This window comes from Anolis carolinensis, chromosome 4 (genome assembly GCF_035594765.1).
Source record: "Anolis carolinensis isolate JA03-04 chromosome 4, rAnoCar3.1.pri, whole genome shotgun sequence".
Classification (NCBI taxonomy): Eukaryota; Metazoa; Chordata; class Lepidosauria; order Squamata; family Dactyloidae; genus Anolis; species Anolis carolinensis.
In genome coordinates this window covers 178,268,057-178,287,482 of record NC_085844.1, presented here as the reverse complement: position 1 = coordinate 178,287,482, position 19,426 = coordinate 178,268,057, and positions in this window count along the sequence as shown.

Genomic DNA, 19,426 nt, shown 5'->3' with positions numbered 1-19,426 from the left:
CTCAATTAACAATTAAAATCATATTAAAATAAAATAGAATAATGGATCAACCAGGTTGGTGGAGGGGATAGCATGGAGGGGCCACTTGACTAAAGTGCAAAAATATAATTCTAAAGTGCTTTGGGGTCAATGTTAAAAATGTTTAAAATGATCACAATGTTAAAAAATTCAAAAACTTACTGTTCATTTCCTCATTGGTACACAATGCAGGTGAAAAAGTATTTTACATCTTAAATGAGTTTATATCATCTCAAATGAGGCATGAGCCATGTTTGAAAAGCTTACTGGAGTTGTAGCACACATTAAAGAAATCATACTATTGGTGACTTGGTACCATTGCAAACTACATAAAGAAGCTGTAGTTGCTAAGAAGATACCAGAAAAACTAAAACAGACCTTAAACGAATCAGTCAAAATTGTTAGTTTTATAAAAGTAAATTGCTGAATTCAAGCCTTTTTGAGCAGCTTTGCAAAGATATGGAGCATGAATACAATCAGCTTTTGCTACTTTCTAGCACTTGTAAGGACTTATTTGGTACAGTGCCCTAGTTGTAGCCAGATTTAACACAGTGTTGCTAACTACCAGTCTTGCACTAATTTAATCAAAACCTCTGGGTTCTGAAGATCCCATCTAAATCTGCATAGGTATATGTCTTTGACTGAATTCTCATTTTTTTTAAAACTGTGTAGCCGCTTCTTAATATTTGGTGGAGTCAATGATCTGGACTTCTGAACTGAAATTTGGATTGAGACCCAAATCAACGGATTGCACTTGAACTGATCAAAGCCAAATCAGATCTAAATGACCAAATCAGGGTCCAAATGAAATCTGGTAGAAAGGTCAGACTGCCATACTGGTTTCCATTTGGGGGTGAGTTCTTTTGTTTTTGTTTTTTTCTTTTGTTTAGTTTTGTTGTTGTTGTTTTGTTTTTTGTTTTGTTTTTTCTTTTGGTTGTGGAGATAGTTATGTCCTGGGCAAGGTTATATGTTGCTTTTTAAGATATGTTTTTGCTATGATTTAATCTGCTTTGAATATTGTGAACAATCAGAAGAAAAATTGCATAAACACACAAACAAGCAAGTGAAAAATAAACAATTATATGTCTGCTCACTGGTAATGTGTAGCAATATCAGAATGAAAGTGCATTAATTCTAAATTAAAGGCACAACATGGTTCTTTAAAAAGAGAAAGTATTTTTAAATGAATTGATATCATCATGTAACATGCTAACCTCACTGAAAAGTAGGCCTTCATTGCTTGTTATAGAAGAAATAGAAGTATATACAAACCTGCATTGTTACAGAATTCTTAGAATCAAAGGATTTTGTCAACAAGTTCCAAACTCTGGGAGACACTGGACTTCTGCTTCCAGGCATTTGGTCTTTGAAACAAAGAAGCAAAGGCCAGGGGAGGGATTTTCTTTGCTTCTCCATAATATGAAATTCCCATTATATTGGAAATCAGAGTGTTTCAGAAAGCCAGATTCTTTGCATGGGGAAATATTTCTCTTAAACAAAAAGGGGACATCCCATGTCTTTTTGGAGAATTCATTGTTAATTTACATGCAGTCTTGAGCAAATCTAATTTATGTGAGTTATGTCATGTGTAGAGCAGGGTACAACAGGATTAACATTTCATATGAAGGAGATAGAGAAGAGAATTCCAGGAAAGAAACACCCAGAAACAGACTCTATGAAATAGTTCCTGATGCAGGCTGATCAGAAAAAAATACACGCGAGGTCTCATCCTGTTTCTGTCATTCTAGAACACAGAAAGCAAATGCATTGCACTGACTACAAAGAAAGTAAAGTCACAAATAAGGTTCTCTCTTTGTGTGAAAGATATATGTTGATCAAGTCATAAACTCTACACTTGTCTCCACTTCTTTTGAAAGAGGAGCAAGGTAAACTGAATGGACCCATTTGGTTCTCGCTCCTGACACCAAAAAAAAAATCCTGCTTTTTCTAACAAAGAAACAAACAAACACAGATATATAAGTCCTATGCATTGCTCTCATGCAGATCTATTCATCCCATTTGTGGTTGGTGATACCTATCTTTCTCTTGCAATATCAACAGCCACTTTCATTGTCTGCCGCCACCATCCCCTAAATGCTGCATAATGGAATGTGGTGGGCCAATAGACCCAAACTGAAACTGAATCCAGACAAAACAGAGGTGTTTACCATTAAGGGTCCTAATCTGGGGGTGGAGGTGTGTCAACCAGCCCCGGATGGGATTATACTCCCCTGAAAAGACTGTGTTTGCAGCTTTGGAGTGCTCCTCAATCCATCTCTCCAAATATCAGCCCAGGTAGATGTGATGGTCAGAAGTGCCTACTACCAGCTTTGATTGATCTGTCAGCTACACCCCTTCCTAGATTTGGAGGACCTGAAAATGGTAGTGCACATACTAGTAACCTCAAGATTGGACTTCTACAATGTGTTGTACATTGGGCTACCTTTGTACCAAGTTTGGAAACTCCAGGTGATTCAAAATACAGCAGCCAGGTTGGTTACGGAAACATCTAGGAGAGAGCATATTACAGCTATCCTAAAGTCACTCCACTGGCTGCCAATTTGTTTTGGGTAAAGTACAAGGTGTTGGGTTTGACCTTTTAAAGCCCTACATAGTTTGGGTCCAGGTTACCTACAGGATCACCTTCTCCCATACAATCTGCTCCAAAGGTCTTCTATGGGGGGGGGGGGTGTTTACTCCAACCAGTCAGAAGCTGACTGTCAACCATCACCCAGAGAACCTTTTCATCAGGCACCCCAAGATTGTGGAACGACCTGCCAGAAGAGCTCCATTAGCTGTCGGAATTTAAAAACTATCTAAAAACCAAACTCTTCTGGCAAGCCTACCCAGCCAGTTGAAAACCTGAATTTTAAACTCATGTCCTGTGTTTTGGTCTCTGTCCTGTGTGATTAATATGTATTTTATAGAACTGCTTTGACGTGTATCTTTTATAGAACCACATTTTAATATGTGTGTTTGTAGAATTTTTTTAGTATTTGTGTCTCAACTAGAGTAAAGCCATTGTGGGGCTTGTATAAGTACTGATTAATAATCCGTGTTCATTTTAATACCTCTATTCATGTAGGACTAACATTGGGATAAGTCTGTATTCTCTAGACAAAAAACATTCAAAGATATTTAAAAAATAGTTTCCAAAGCAGTACAAAACCCAAAGATGAATAAGATCAAGAATCATTTTTGTTTTTGTTTTGTTTTTTTTTAAAAAAAAGGTTTCTGGCCCAGTAAAACCTGCTATGAAAAAGAGAGAAGGGAAACAACGAAAGCAAAGAATAACACTCTACTTGAAGTTGTAATTGAATTCAGGCCAAAATATCATACCAACATATAAGACATCTACGTGTGGCTCCAAAGAGTGAGAAAAATAGATTCATAAGAGAACAGCGAAGGAGGGTCATATCATACTATCATAGGAAGTAGGAAATATACTTGACAGATCTCTTTGTTAGATAAAAAGTGACTGAGGTTTGCAAAGAACGAGAGTATGTCTTTGTGTCACTATCCTACCTACAACATTGTCTTCTTTTCTGCCATGTTCTAGACTTATAGTCAGAGTGATGTAGTGGCCTGGGTGTTAGACTAGGACTCCTGCTCAGCTATGGAAACTCATTTGGTTGATCTTCGGCTTCTCTCTCAGATTTAGAGAAAGGCAATGGTGGGATCACCATAAGTCAGAGTTGACTACAAGGCATTTAACAATAACAAAATCTCATATTCCAGCTGTGCACCTTTTAAAACCCCAGATACAAGTGAAATAGAATTCCCTGAAAGAACTGGAAGATATAAAATGAATCTCACATGCATACACTCTGGATAGATAGAAAGGGGGTAGAATGTGATTAAGGATTTGTAGTACATAATACATGAGTTTGAATTAAATTCTTATTCTCTGTGCTAAGCTTGGCTGAACCTGCAGATGTCAGCCACAGAGTGGCAGCAAAAACCCAAAACTGTTGTAAAATCTTGCCTCCATGCACATATGGATCCTATTGTAATAATATTCTTAATAAACTGCATCCTATGATAAAACTGTCATGTATATATTATGGGAGCATTTTATTTGTTTATTCCTGAAGAGGCATGTACAACACTGTCTGGATCAGAACTGTGTGTACTGCCTTGTAAGTAAAAAAAAGAAAAAATCCTATTACACCTATTTGACATATTGGACCCAAAGATTGAAATAATTCAAGATTTTCCATATCTCAGCTTAGTCATCAATCAAAATTGGGTTTGTAGTCAATATATAAGAAGACTGGGACTTGGAAAGCCATCTGTGAAAGAACTAGATAAAATCCTGAAGTGTAAAAAATTGCCACTGAATATTCAAGTTAGAATTGCCCATGCTATTATACAGTATTTTCAATTTCTATGCATGTTTGTGAAAGCTGGACAGCAAAGAAAAAGCTAACATGAAATAATCAATTCATTTGAAATGTGATGAAGAAAAGTTCTATTGGTACCGTGGACTTCTAAGAAGACAAATAAACGGGTTCTAGAGCAAATCAAGTCTGAACTATCGCCAAGATGAGATTGTCATATTTTGAACCTATCATGAGAAGGCATAACTCACTAGCTTGCTGTGTACCATGACGTGTTTAGGTTTGGTAGGACTTCAAGGTGAGAAAAAGTGGGGTTGCAGTGGGATTTGAAGACTTTTATAGCTGTATCGTATAGCAATGTCTCCCAATACCAGACTATATATTTTGATTGTTCATTTACTGTATTTTATATTCCCTTTGTCATTAAATGCTGCATTGACAAGGAAAGAAGGAAAAGACACTGGCAGGGGGTAGCGGCAGGAAAAAGAGGCTATGCTTCCTACTTCCCTAGCGCATGGCTTCTAAAGGGATCCTTACAACCAAGGTGCTCTGATAGAGGATGTCTGGACAGTCATCTGTACCATGAAACAGGGAATAATCCAAGGCCACCACATACAAAGCACCTTTAATTCACTGCAAACACAGCTGCATTGTAGAAATGGGGACCACAGATGTATCAACCTTCTCTTCTCATCACCATACGACTGGTTTCACCTCCTTGCACAAGCTGTGAGTAATGGGTTATTAAATATTTAGTATATACCAACAGGATTCTTGCCAATCTCTATATGTGTTATGTCCCATACTCCCATATACTTATATGATCTAGTTGATATTATCCCAGTTATATATATTCCTAGAAACTTCCAAATTTCTGATATAGATAATGGACCCATCCAAATTTTGTTCCCTAGCAACATAAAACTTGTTCTTCTTTTTGTCAGGTTGCCTTTAGCCCAGGGTGGCACAACTGAAACACCTCTCTCACTCCATCCCTTTCTCCCATAGCCGACAAGTTTATGTTAAATCCACCATCTTGCTTCATTAACAAGGGGCCCAAGATCATCATAGGCAATGTTCACTCTCTTACACAAGCTATAATTTTAAAATGATTTTTAATAATTAATATACTTAATGCATAATACATTTAATAATAATGATTAGAGCAGATACGCATCTGATGATCCCTTGTTCGCTTTAATGGCTTCAACAGTCTATTGAAGATTGACATCCAATTTATGTGTATGGGCCCAGTTATTTGTATATTTCTCCCATAAACCTATCAGTGGATTCTGGCTTTCAGAATGTAGCCTGAACTTCTAAACAAGAAAAAAGTTTTCAAGTCTTACGGCACCAAAAGAAAAATTCACATGGGCTGATTGGAATACTATTGGCACAAGGTAATGGTGTCACTCCAAATCTTCTCACATCACCAGACTTAAACCTTTTTAAACAGAAGATTAAACCATTGCAAACACAACCATTTCTGCCCTCCCTTTAAGATGTTACAAAGAGCTTTCATACACTGCAAATGATTTTAAAACATTTGAAATATGCTACATTCCAGCCATGAGTGAGTCCATCAATAATGAGGAATATCATAATTTTTTAAGTGACTGAGTGATATTTGGAGTTCTAATTCAAAAATTAAGTTTTCTGAACTCTGGAGAAGTTTCCAAGATATTCCCAAGCACACCAAAATGATGACAGATGTCTCAAAGGATGTTTTGAAGGAGATGATACTTTCATGAAAATAATTAAACATCACCTTACTGAGAAGTAATTGATTAATACTATTAAGCTAAAAGGATATTGGGGATTAAGATATTAATGACATTCTCAGGAATAGGTAAAATGGCAGAATTGGCAATACCTGTAACAACTACAATTCAAGGTAGAGAAGCAAGCTGAAAAACTGTGATTGTTGTTTCTATAATGGCATCAGCAACATCCCAGAATGAATGAAGAGGAAAACAAGGAGAATGAAGACCACGTAGGATGTAAGATGCTGGCCAACTACTTGATGCTCGCTCATTAGATAAAAGGGACACATTGAGATGTCTTTATGGGTGAGCAAGTGGTCCCAACTGCTTCTTATGAACACTCTGGACAAGGTACTCAAGAATCTGGTGATTACTTTTCTTATTATCTAAACTCCTTTCAGCCTGGAATCAAAGCTGGAGTTTTCATTTGATTTTTAATATATAATTTTATAATTATTCATTTCTAATACATACATACATACACACATAAAGCTGTGGCCTGCAAATGATGTTATTCATATCCAAATGACCCTTGGCAGAAAAAAGGTTCTCCATCCCTGAACTGGACGGTCCTTATGGTCTTTCCCAACTCTATGATTCTGAGACAATGTAGGATCTCAGCCATCATATTTTATGGATTTGCTTTGAGAATATTTATGCGGACTGCATTGTACTCTAGGCGCAAAATGTTTATTCTAAAGCACCAAGTTTAAAAGCTGGGCTGCTCTTATCCACCATTGTCTCTAATGGTTCTTACTAAATCTTCTGTGTAATTATGAAGCACAGTTCCCTAACCCATCCAAATGTATTAAAAAGTGTAGAGTACAATATAATCCTTCATAATCCTTGTTTAATTGCCATCTATCTTTTTATAACAGCTACAACTAAGCACAATGTTATAATAGCAGGAGTCGCAAACATTAGAACCCCTGTCTGACATTTCATCAACAGCATTTGTAAAATAAACATCCTAGAAAAATAACAGAGAAGATGGACTCGCAATTAACACTTTGAAGTGTTAATTAGACAGAGCTTTTTATTATTATTACAAAAAAGGTTTTATCTTACTCTCATGTGGTCAGGAGTAAGGAACTTGTTCAACAGCAAGAGCTGCATTAAAAATCATATTAGCTATAAACAATTTGTGGTAGCTTGCTCATTCACCATAAATAATTTTGATTGTTATTGATCACTAATTGGAGCCACTAGAAACTGACCAACAAATTAGCAGAACTAGTCATGGTGGATTAATCCCTAGAATTTCACCTATATATTCTTAATTAGTAGAATTGTTTATTTATCGTATCAAAAGCATTGCATAAATAAGTATAAAAGTGATTATAAATAGAAGGAACATCATTGGCTAAATAATTTTTGACCAAAAACGGGCAACAGTGACCGCATTATCTGTAGCTTTCAACAATTCTTCCCCTGAACATGAGGCAGATCATTGTGGCCAAGCATACAGATGCTGAGTTGTTTATTCTGCTCCACAGTCGCACAAGGTGGAGGATTCTTCTAGGTAGTGCCATTTTTCCAGGTTGTCTTTTGATCTACCCACTCCAGGACTTCCAAGTTGCTCATTCTTGGTTTGCCCTGGAGGCAGACCCTCATGGGGGGCATCCAGTTGGGACTTCCTGGTTTAGCTGCCCAGGGGGATACTCTTGCTATTGCTGGAGGAAGATTAAGAGGAGTGGTGGTTCTCGTGAAGCTTTTCCTTGATTTGAGTTTACTAGGAGGAGGCTGATAGCCATGCAGACGATGGCTTTCAGAGTTTTCAATCTTATTTCTCTCACAGTTAACAGCAACTTCCCGTTGCACATGGGGGGGGATGCCAGCTAGCTTGTAGAGTTTATCAACAAGTGTAACTTTAAGACATCCTGTGATTATTCTGCATGTTTTGTTCAGTGCTATGTTCACCTGCTTCACATGGACAGACTTGTGCCAAACAGGTCAGGCATACTCAGCCGTTGAGTAAGACAATTAGTAGAATGTCAAAATGTTAAAATTCACTACAACTCTGGTATTTTTTATTTCCAAACTCCCAGTTGCCACCTGCCCCAGGATGCTAGGTCCAGGGTTGTGTAGAGCACTACTACTCAAAGTGGTGATTCATGGACCAGTGGCAGTCTATCTGGAGTTTCTAGAAAATAAAGAAATATTGTAGCCTTAGATACAAATGTATCCACTGTGATGGCAGCTTATGGCATGTTAATGGAAAAAAATGCTAGTACACACATCAGCATTTTAAGAAGCTGTAAAGTATTTATAAGCAGTAATGCCATTCAGTCTGTTTGCACCAGTTTACCAGAACCAGTTGTTGAAATTATTAAAAGACTGAAAGGCTGGGGTGTTAAAAGGGGAGCCAAACATAGCAAATGGAAGGAGGAGGTCATGATCAGAGTGAATTGGGAGAACAGAACAGTGAGATGACCAGAAGGAGGGGAGGCATGACTCCTCTGGAGCCATAGGGAAGAATTGGGGACAGGAAACAGTTGTTAATTATGTTGAATTGAACCACTGTTCATAAGAGAAATGGAAAAGAAAACAACTACAAATGTGCTGGTTAGTCTCTATTAGAATCAATTCTTGAATGGCGAGTCATAGGCAAATCTGATTTAATGGCTCCACTCCTCTCAGGACTAACAATTATTATAGAGATGGAAGAACCAACCCAAATACAATTTATTTCTCTGTTGAAATGGACTAAACTGCCTTTTAGGGTGAAATACTCTTCCCAATGTAGTGTGCACTATTCTGGACAAAAGCATATACAGTAGAGTCTCACTTATCCAACATAAACGGGCCGGCAGAACATTGGATAAGCGAATATGTTGGACAATAAGGAGGGATTAAGGAAAAGCCTATTACACATCAAATTAGGCTATGATTTTACAAATTAAGCACCAAAACATCATGTTTAAAAACAAATTTGACAGAAAAAGTAGTTCAATAAACAGTAATGCTATGTAGTAATTACTGTATTTATGAATTTAGCACCAAAATATCACGATGTATTGAAAACATTGACTACAAAAATGCATTAGATAATCCAGAACGTTGGATAAGTGAGTGTTGGATAAGTGAGACTCTACTGTATTATCTTCCCTCATAGAACATGGGAAGTTGATAAAGCTAAATGCCAAGCCCATCTAGCCAAGGACTGGTGACACTGAGGGTTAGCAACCCTCAGGGGTTTCAGCCAGGATTCTTTCATAGTCCTCCTTGGATAATATAGAAAGCCAGTATAATATATGGTTTAAGCAGTGGACTATGACTCTGGGTAGCAGGGTTTGAAGGCATGAAACTCACCTTGGCCAATTCACACTCTTTCCATCTCAAAGAAAGTCAATGGCAAGCCTCTTCTGAAAAAAACCCTTGCCAAGAAAGCCCTGTGATAGGTTCATCTTATGGCCACCATAGGTTGGAAATTATTTGAAGGCATATATATAGCAGCAAGCTATTTGTAGATGCTGAGTAATGAACCTCAGACCTCCGTTTGCAAATTACGTGCTCTATACAGAGTTGTGAAGGCCATGAAAAGGAACTGAAGGGTTCCCAGTGGGAGGCGAGTGTCTGTTTATATCCAATGACATTTTTTCATGTTTTCCAATAAAATAATTGGAAACTTTGAGGAATAAAGGAAAAAATGATCTGATGACATATTTTTTTCATTTTGCAATAAAATTATTTTTAGATAAGTTTTTACATAATAAAAACACTATATTGTAAAATGTAAAGCTTTCTGTGAGATAATCAACAACATTATAAGCTAATCATTCCTGGGCATACTGCAGACATATATGCCTTTCTTCTTCATACATTTAGTTCATATATGAACTTTAAAAATTGTATTTATCTTGTAGGGGTTCTGATCCTGACACACAACATATGTTACAATTACAGTAGAGTCTCGCTTATCCAACATAAACGGGCTGGCAGAACGTTGGATAAGCGAATATGTTGGATAATAAGCAGAGATTAAGTAAAAGCCTATTAAACATTAAATTAGGTTATGATTTTACAAATTAAGCACCAAAACATCATGTTATACAACAAATTTGACAGAAAAAGTAGTTCAATAAACAGTAATGCTATGTAGTAATTACTGTATTTACGAATTTAGCACCAAAATATCATGATGTATTGAAAACATTGACTACAAAAATGCGTTGGATAATCCAGAATGTTGGATAAGCGAGTGTTGGGTAAGTGAGACTCTACTGTAGTTTGCAATGCATTTCCTTGGGCTTTAAGCCATTTTAAAAAACTTGTCTTTTACTGCAAGCTTTTAGAGAAAATCCACAGTTTCAGTCATGTGACAGCATCACATCACTGTGTCGTTGAGGGGGAAAGTGAGTGGTGAGTGAAACTGATTGGTAAGATGTGAGCATTCCCATCTAGAAGTGACTCTTTCCAGAGTTTAATTTTTTAAAAGTTTTTTTACGGCAGGTTTGTGTGTGCAGATATTCACATATCAGTATATTAGCATTAGCACACCTCTGCTAAACAGGAAATATATTTATTTGCATGCGTGATGAGGGTGGGAACTGAGTGTCCACTGCCATATGACCAAAAATAATGTGAAAATTGGAAGTGCAGACTTCCCCCTGACACTGAAGTGTTCATTGTGGGAAATATGTGGCCGATTATGGCAATCTCGTGATGTGTGTCATGTTTGGTGTTCACAAGTGTAATGAAGTATGAATTTTTGGTTTACAGATGTTATGTTTAATTGTGTGTTTGTATTTTAAAAGGGTCAGTATTACAGTTATTGCATCTCTGCACTCAGAGGTTGGTTGCCATGGAGAAGTGGGCGGAGCCAACTGCCGTTTTGTGGAAGAAGTGCAGAGTTTTAAAAAGGAGTTCAGTCTGTGCTCTGATGAGGCACAGGGAAGACTGATCCCAGGTTGAGAGGATCAGGGAAGCTCAATTGCTTATTTTTGAGCCGGTTTAAAATAAGTTTGGTGACTTATTTAAGGTAGTTTGTGTCCTGGTAAGGAACAGAGAATCTGTGATTGCATATCACAGGGTGACTGCGGTTTAAAAGCAGTAGAGAAAGAAGTTCTGAATACTTTAAGCAAAAGTAGTGACACTTTAGGAAGTTTGAATTACCTCATTCTAGTATTGCAACTGTTAACCAAAGTGCCTCTAAGTGAGAAACAATTTTGTAACCATTAAGCTCTGTGCCTGAATAAACTTGTTATTGTTCCTCTAACATCTAAGCTTCTGTCGCATCTTTTATAAACTGAGTTGTGTTACCATCTAAAGTGAATAAGAAAGAAGAAAGAAAACAAATTTAAAAGGTCTCCTCTCTGAGTTTTGGTGGCTGAATCTTTCTAAAGTGGTGGCAGCGTTAATAAAACCTTTACAATTTGGTGGCAGCATTTATAAATCCTTCACAATTGGAGCAGGGGTGGGATTTAAAAGGATTCCTCCTGCCTGACAGAGCCTTAGACATTCGTAGCTCTTCACAACAAGTTTACTGCAAGGGTAATGCAGACTGGGGGAAAATCTATTTGGATACCAAATAGATTGTTTCTCATCAATGTAGACAATTTCTTCATGTAATAGTCACTGACGTCTTTATGAGGGAATGTACAGTGGATATTTCATTGCTTATGGTAACACTGTACTGAAGAATTCAATATTTTCAGTGTTGAATTAAACATTTTATCAAAATATGCTGCTAATTCACTTTCAAGGACTGTGACTATGAGACTGTTCCTCTCCCCACAGAACACATTATTCCATTTATTGCAAAAGCTATCTCTTTCTTGTCTCATATGCAAACACTAATGTTCCCCTGTATAGGGCATATTTACAATTTCACTCTGCAAAACTACAGATTTTTTTTTTAATTTCATGAACATGCCAAATAAAATAAGTTTAAATGCTAGGTTATGAATTCAGCCATTTACCCTGCTGAAGCAAGAACATAAGCTCAGTTTGATATGTAGAAAACCATTCTATATGTTTCAAATTTTCTCAATGTTTATTTTTTCCCAGGTAGAGGAATGTGGCCCTTCCATGTACCATAACTTCAGAAATTTCCACCATTAATCTATGAGTCCCTCTCAAATAATCAAATCAGAAATAGGTATCAGTCCTAATAATATCATATTAATCATTACGGTAATCTACAGCACAGCAATTAATCAATTGGAGATGGAAATAATAATGACCTGGAGCTACATACTCATGATTGTTTCATATTCACAATCGCTATGTAGTCCTTAGTTTAGGACAGGTGATATGTAGTGACCATGACAATCCTCCAATCGCCACTTAACAGACAACATCTATACTCCTGTCAATCAAATAGCAACTGGCCAATGATTCCAAGTATCCCACTTGTATGTTCAATCTCTTGAATGAAGTGGAATCACAACAGTTGTCCTGTTTCTGTCTGTTGCACCAAAGATCACTCATGGAAGGAAGTAGGAATATCAGCCAGCAGTTTCCTGAGCAACAAAGGCACAGACCTCCATGAAGCACAGCAGCTGCTGCCTAGTAATTCATTGCATAGCACCTGAACTATGATGCTTATATACTTTGCCAATTGCATCTCACTAAAGGTGTGTATGGGGGTGCAAACCACACCAAGTGATATCATTAGTGAGAATTATACCAAAATGACTGTCGGTATAATATTTGTGTAGTGTTTAAGCAGGAATTATTAATGTTTATTTTAAAACATCTCTGTAGTTAGATATAACCTCAAAAATCTTTTTGTAAACCCAGTTTGCATGTACTGCATCAATATACCTACAAAGCTAAAATGCTATGTTAATTTACTTTTTGAACCTTCTGATGGGCATGTCTAGTCAGAGTTGTTATCCAATTACAATGATGCTTCAAATCACATGGTTTTGTCTGCACGCACTACAAGCAGGCACTGTTGTTTTCATTACTGCTGATTTTGTCAAATTTTCACAAATTGTATCTACAATATTCTGGTATGGTCTGATACAGGAGGAAGTCCATGATCGGACACCATGAGTTACCACACTATGTGACACCAATCCTAGTTATGCTAGTGGCATTTGCAACTGTCCAACACAGTTCCAGCTCCTGTCTTAAAACAGCAATCTAGTAATGTGCTATACAGTATTCTATATGTTGCTGAAGGCTTTCATGGCTGGAATCACTGGGTTGCTGTGAGTTTTCTGGGCTGTGTGGCCATGTTCCGGAAGTATTCTCTCCTGAAGTTTCACCTACCTCTATGGCAGGCATCCTCAGAGGTTGTGAGGTCTGTTGGAAACTAGGCAAGTGAGGATTATGTATCTGTGGAAAGAACTCTTTGTCTGTTTGAGGCAAGTGTGAATGTTGCAATTAGACAACTTGATTAGCACTGAATGGCCTTGCAACTTGGAGGAATCCTTTGTTGGGAGGTGTTAGCTGGCCCTGATTTTTCCTGTCTAGAATTCCCATTTTCTAACTGTTCTTCTTTATTTGCTGTCCTGATTTTAGAACAGCACCCAAACATGTATCAAGGAACATGGAAGGCATTACAGACTAATTCAACCAGAGAAGTCAGCCATAGCAGAGCACTTGGCGAATCAACTTGGACACAGCATATTATTTGAGAACACAGAAATGCCGGACCACTCTAACAAACACCATGTCAGAGAAAACACGACAGAGAAGCCATTGAAATCCACAAGCATGTGGACAATTTCAACAGAAAGGAGGAAACCATGAAGATGATCAAAATCTGGCTCCCAGTATTACAAAACTCCAAAATCAGGACAGTAAATAAAAGAATAACACTCAGAAAACTGGGGAATTCCAAACAGGAAGCTATCAGCTCTGTTAGTACCTGCAAACCAAACATTTTACAAATTAAACTCTTAGGGAGCCTCTTTCCATGGCTATCTCGTGTCCTTTCCTCTTTTGAAGACCCTGTGGGTGAGGAAGAAAAAGGTTCATTTGGAATGAAGAATGCCATGTTGCTACTAAACTGTTAGTATAATTTTATCTTTATTATGTTGTGGATTATGACTGATTTCTATTAAACATCAGGGCAGCTAATAAACCTCCTGGACTTGCCCTGTTCTCAGTACACAGCCAAATACTGAAAATGCAACTGAACGGATTAAGATTTAATTAACAGGAAAGTTTGCAAATGCTGGCATTCTGCCTCTCTACTTTACAAATTATTTATACTCGCTTTGTTGAATTGAATTCAACTGCCAGCAATTTTTATTGTCGTTATTGTTAAATTTATGTAGGGGTGGAAGAAGCAGAGGGGAAGCCTAATGGCTTTTAGATTTCGTCTTTGGGTGGAAAGTTCTGCCCTTCTCACCAGGGAGTCTTTCTGATCCACCAAAAGGGAAACCAAGAAGAAAGAAAGCTACACTGTATTGTAAGATTAGTTTGAACTACATTGCAGCATTGTCTATGCTATATTACAGTTATATTATATTACAGTTTATTATATTATATTATATTATATTATATTATATTATATTATATTATATTATATTATATTATATTATATTATATTATATTTATACACACATGGGTAAAAAGGTGATCTGACAGGCTGACACAGTAAATTTTAAACTTTGAATTTAAATTTCCATTTTATTGGTCTGAACATTTTAATGTGTTTTAAACTTAGATGTATGTATTTTAATTATCTTATGTTTTATCTATGCCTTTTAATTATGTTTTGCCCTGCCTTGAGCCTTGAGGAGAGGCAGAGAATAAATAAAATGTATTATTATTATTATTTTGAATATCATCTATATTTTATTACATAAAATATCACAAGATTTAAATCACTAAAGAGGACAAGTCTATCACAAGAATTCAAAGGAGTAATTTTCCTTATAATATAGATAGTTGAAAAAATGCTTCCCAACTGGTCAATTTGGCACTGTCAGAGTATCCAAATCTGTTTTATTTGACCGTGTTTAAGCAAATATTACATGGGAATTGATAATTCTTTCTTGCTCTGATTCAAATTGATCACAAAACCTGCGGTTGCACCCACTGCTGAAAGGTTTTTTGCTCACTTTCAGACAGAACTTGGAAAAGTTCACAGCTCCCAGAATCTCCTAGAAGCCATGCTGGCTAGACAATACTGGAATTTTTTGTTGTTCTTGTTGTTGTATGTATTTGTTCCCTGCTTTTCTCTCAGGACCCAGACCCAAAGCAGCTACAAAGAGCTGTAGTCAGAATAATCCAAGCTCTGCTTTTTGACTCCCTTAAGAGAAGTATTGTTTCTCTGGAAATTGCTCCTGCCTGATCACCATACAGGATGGTGGAGTTTGTACAAACTGGAGGGTTCTACTTGGCTTGCAAGGCAAATGGGGAGGTAGCTGCGAAGGCCATCTTGCCTCTCTAGACTTGGTGAACCTGAAGACCATTTCATTTATGACTTTGATTATGTTTACGACTGTGATTAAGATTATGATTATGATGTGTCAGGGAAATCCCAAGGAGGTGGAGCAAGGAAAAGAGTGGGCCGAGGAGGCCATTTTGTTTCTAGAAAGCTGGACTTGGTGAACCTGGAGGCCACTTTATTTATGATTAATTATTATGATTGCCTCAAGGAAATCCTAGGGATGTGAAGTGACGGAAAGAATGGGCTGAGGAGGCCATTTTCTCTCTCAAATGCTAGACCTAGTGTATCTGAAGACCATACTATTTATCATTGTGATTGTAATTGTAATTATAGTGTGTCAGGTTAATCCCAAGAAGGTGAATTGAGGAGTAGTGGGCTGAGGAGGCCATTTTGTCTCCCAAAGGATGGACTTGATGAACCTGGAGATCATTTCATTTATGACTATGATTATGGTTATGTTGATTATTGAGATTGTGATTATGGCCATAATTACAATACCTCAGAGGTAATCCCAAAGCGGTAAAACAAAGAGGAGTGGGCTGAGGAAGCCATTTTGTCTTTGGAAAGCTGGACTTGATGAATCAGGAGAACATTTTGTGATTGTCATTGTGATTGTGATGCCACAGGGAAATCTCAAGGAATTGAAGTGAGGAGCAGATTGTGTTGAGGAGAAAGGTGAAGATTGGGTTCAGGAGGCAATTTTGTCTGTTGAGGCTGGACTTGGTGAACCTGGACATCATTTTATTATTATGATTGTGATCATGATTGTGATGACGATTATTGCATTTGAGGAAAACCCAAGGCAGTGACGCAAGGAGAAGAGTGAGCTGAGAAGGCCTTTTTCTCTGTTGAAAACTGGACTTGATGAATCTGGAAACCATTTTATTTATGACTATATTGCCTGGGGAGATCTTAAGGAGGTGAGCATCAGATCATCAACAGAAGCCTCTTCAAAACCATGGCTTTCTGGAAATATCTGGGAAGCCAAGGGAAGTGTCCCTCCTTCTCAAAGAGCACAGACTTCTTGACTTCTCCTGGCTACCTACCCCAAAAGCACACTTAGGTCCTCCTTGTTTCCTTCAGTGGAAATCCCATTGCATCCTACAGTAGGTATATGAGCTTTAAAAAAAACAACTATGGCCTCACTGAAGCCTCTTCTACACTGCCATATAAAATCCAGTTTATCTGCTTTGAACTGGATTAAATGGCAGTGTAGACTCATATAATCAAGTTCAAAGCAGATAATGTAAATTATGTGCTGTCTAAGGCTTTCATGGCTAGAATCTCTGGATTGCTGTGCGTTCCTCGGGCTGTATGGCCATGTTCCAGAAGCATTTTCTCCTGACCTTTTCCCCATATCTATGGCAGGCATTCTCAGAGGTTGTGAGGTTTGTTGGAAACTAGGCAAGTGGAGTTTATATATCTGTGGAATGTCCAGGGTGGGAGAAAGAATGCTTGTCTGTTTGAGGCAACCACCTTGATTAGCATTGAATAGCTTTGCAGCTTCAAAGCTTGTCTGCTTCCTGCCTAAGGAAATCCTTCGTTAGGAGGTGATTAGCTGGCTCCGATTGTTTCTTGTCTAGAATTCCCCTGTTTTCTGACTGTTGTTCTTTCTTTACTGTCTTGATTTTAGAGTTTTTTAATACTGGTAACCAGATTTTGTTCATTTTCTGTTAAAATTGTCCACATGCTTGTGGATTTCAGTGACTTCTCTGCATATTCTGACCTGATGGATGTTCAAGTAGTCCAGCATTTCTATGTTCTTAAATGATATGCTGTGTCCAGGTTGGTTCATCCAGTGCTCTGTGCAAGTGTCCACTCGCCTAGTTTTCAACAGACCTCACAATGTCTGAGGATGCCTGCCCTAGATGTAGGCGAAACGTCAGGAGAGAATGCTTCTGGAACATGGCTATACAGCCTGGAAAACTCTCAATTACCCAATGTGGATTATCTGATTTAATAATCTGGATTATATGGCAGTGCAGAAGGAGCCAGAGAGAGAGAAAGAGAGAGAGAAAGTCCATTCTCCCTGCCCTGGCTCCAATCCTTCCTGGCCCTGTCGCCCACTCTCGCCCAACAGACACTAAGGCTGCCTCTCTCCTTTCCTTTCTTTCCAATTAAAGTGGAATTAGGCAAGGCAATCAAATTAGCTCACTCTCCGAGCTCTTCCTTATTAAACTGTTTTATTGTCGTTATATTACATTTCAACCACTGTCGGAACCTGAGACAAAAAAAAGAAAGACAGACAGAAATGTTTCCCTCACGGTATTGATTCGGGGTTGAGGCTGGGGTCAAAGAATTGCCTCGAAGTGTGGTCTGTAATCTTGAGTGCATGAGGGGTGTCACCCGATACAAGACAGAGAGAGAAACAACATTGGGTTGTTTTTGTGGAGACTCACAAAACATTGTAGGGTGTATCTTAAGCGGCTGAGGGAGAAAAGGAAGGGGCCTGAGGCTGTTAGAAATGGCGGGAGTTGAAGTCCAAAACACCTGGAGGGCCCAAGTTTGCCCATGCCTGATCCACACTATCGAATGAACGCAGTCAGATTACCATTTAGCCTTCTCTTCTTGTCCCTCTTTTAGTAATAGTATTTATTATTCTTTCTCCCGCCTTTCCCCCCAATAATAACCACGCAGGAATCCACCTATTACCCCCCCCCCTTCCCATCCACCCCAATATATTAACTGGTTATAGGAGCAGAGCTGTCAGATCCAAAGCAATGTTTACACAGTTATATTTGAAGTGAGAAAGTAAACAGTCCAGCTGCGCCAGGGAACAGTTGGGTGGGATTAGGTTTCCATACCAACCAATTTTAGGAGCTTTTACAGTCTTAATTCAACCATGCACTGCACTTGTTCTTTGTGAGTAATAGTTTTCCCGGGCCAAACACTCCCCAGGATGGAGGAGAAAATCCCTGCTCGATAAGCCTTGCCATCCGGGAAGGTGCAGGGTGACATTCCTCCCAGCTTTGTGGCCCGCCTTCGGTCCCTTCCACCAAAAGGGAGCAGGAAAGAAAGGGAGCCCTGTTCTCCACCCCGAGGCTTTATTTTTCAACTCTTGAGACTTGCTTCTCTGTGTATATATTTCCAGAAAATCCCTAGTCCTAAAACAAACCACACTCCGAAGGAAGGATGCTTTGCACTAAGTTTGCTTTCGGCTACATGACTTGAATCAACTTCCCACTAAGTGTGTGCTTTGTTTGGAAGTGCTGGTCGATTTCACTCCAAGAAAATAAGGACTCGGTGGGTCAAAAAGAAGGAACCGAGTTCCTTCTGGAGATGGAAGATGTTGCTTTTCCTTGAGCGTTATAAAGGAGGGGAAATGTTGATGATGATATAGATATAGCAACAACTGCTTGTCTCAAACAGACAAGAGTTCTTTCTCCCACCCTGGACTTTCCACAGAAACAATCAGGGCCAGCTAGTCACCTCCCAACAATGGATTCCCCCAGCCAAGCTTTGAAGCTGCAAGGCTATTCAATGCTTATCAAGGTGATTAATTGCGACATTAACACTTGCTTCAAACAGGCAAGAGTTCTTTCTCCCACCCTGGACTTTCCACAGATATATAAACCCCATTTGTCTAGTTTCCAGCAGACCTCACAACTTCTGAAGATGCCGGCCCATAGATGCAAGTGAAACGTCAGGAGAGAATGCTTCTGGAACATGGCCATACAGTCCGGAAAACTCACAACAACACAACTGTTATATCAGTCTTAACATTTAACGTTTTGGTGTTTAACTAGTAGAGGTTGCTCATCTTGGTGACAAGCTACTCCTGAAATCTCCAAGGGAGTGATTGCAACAACAACAACAACAACAACAACAATTATGGTTATGATTGTTGGTGTTGCTGTTATTACTTCCTTGGTGTTTTGGTTTTTTAGGCCTGTTCCTGAGGTTATTTGGGGCACTGATTGATAGATAGACCGCATCAACTCTAGTTTCTC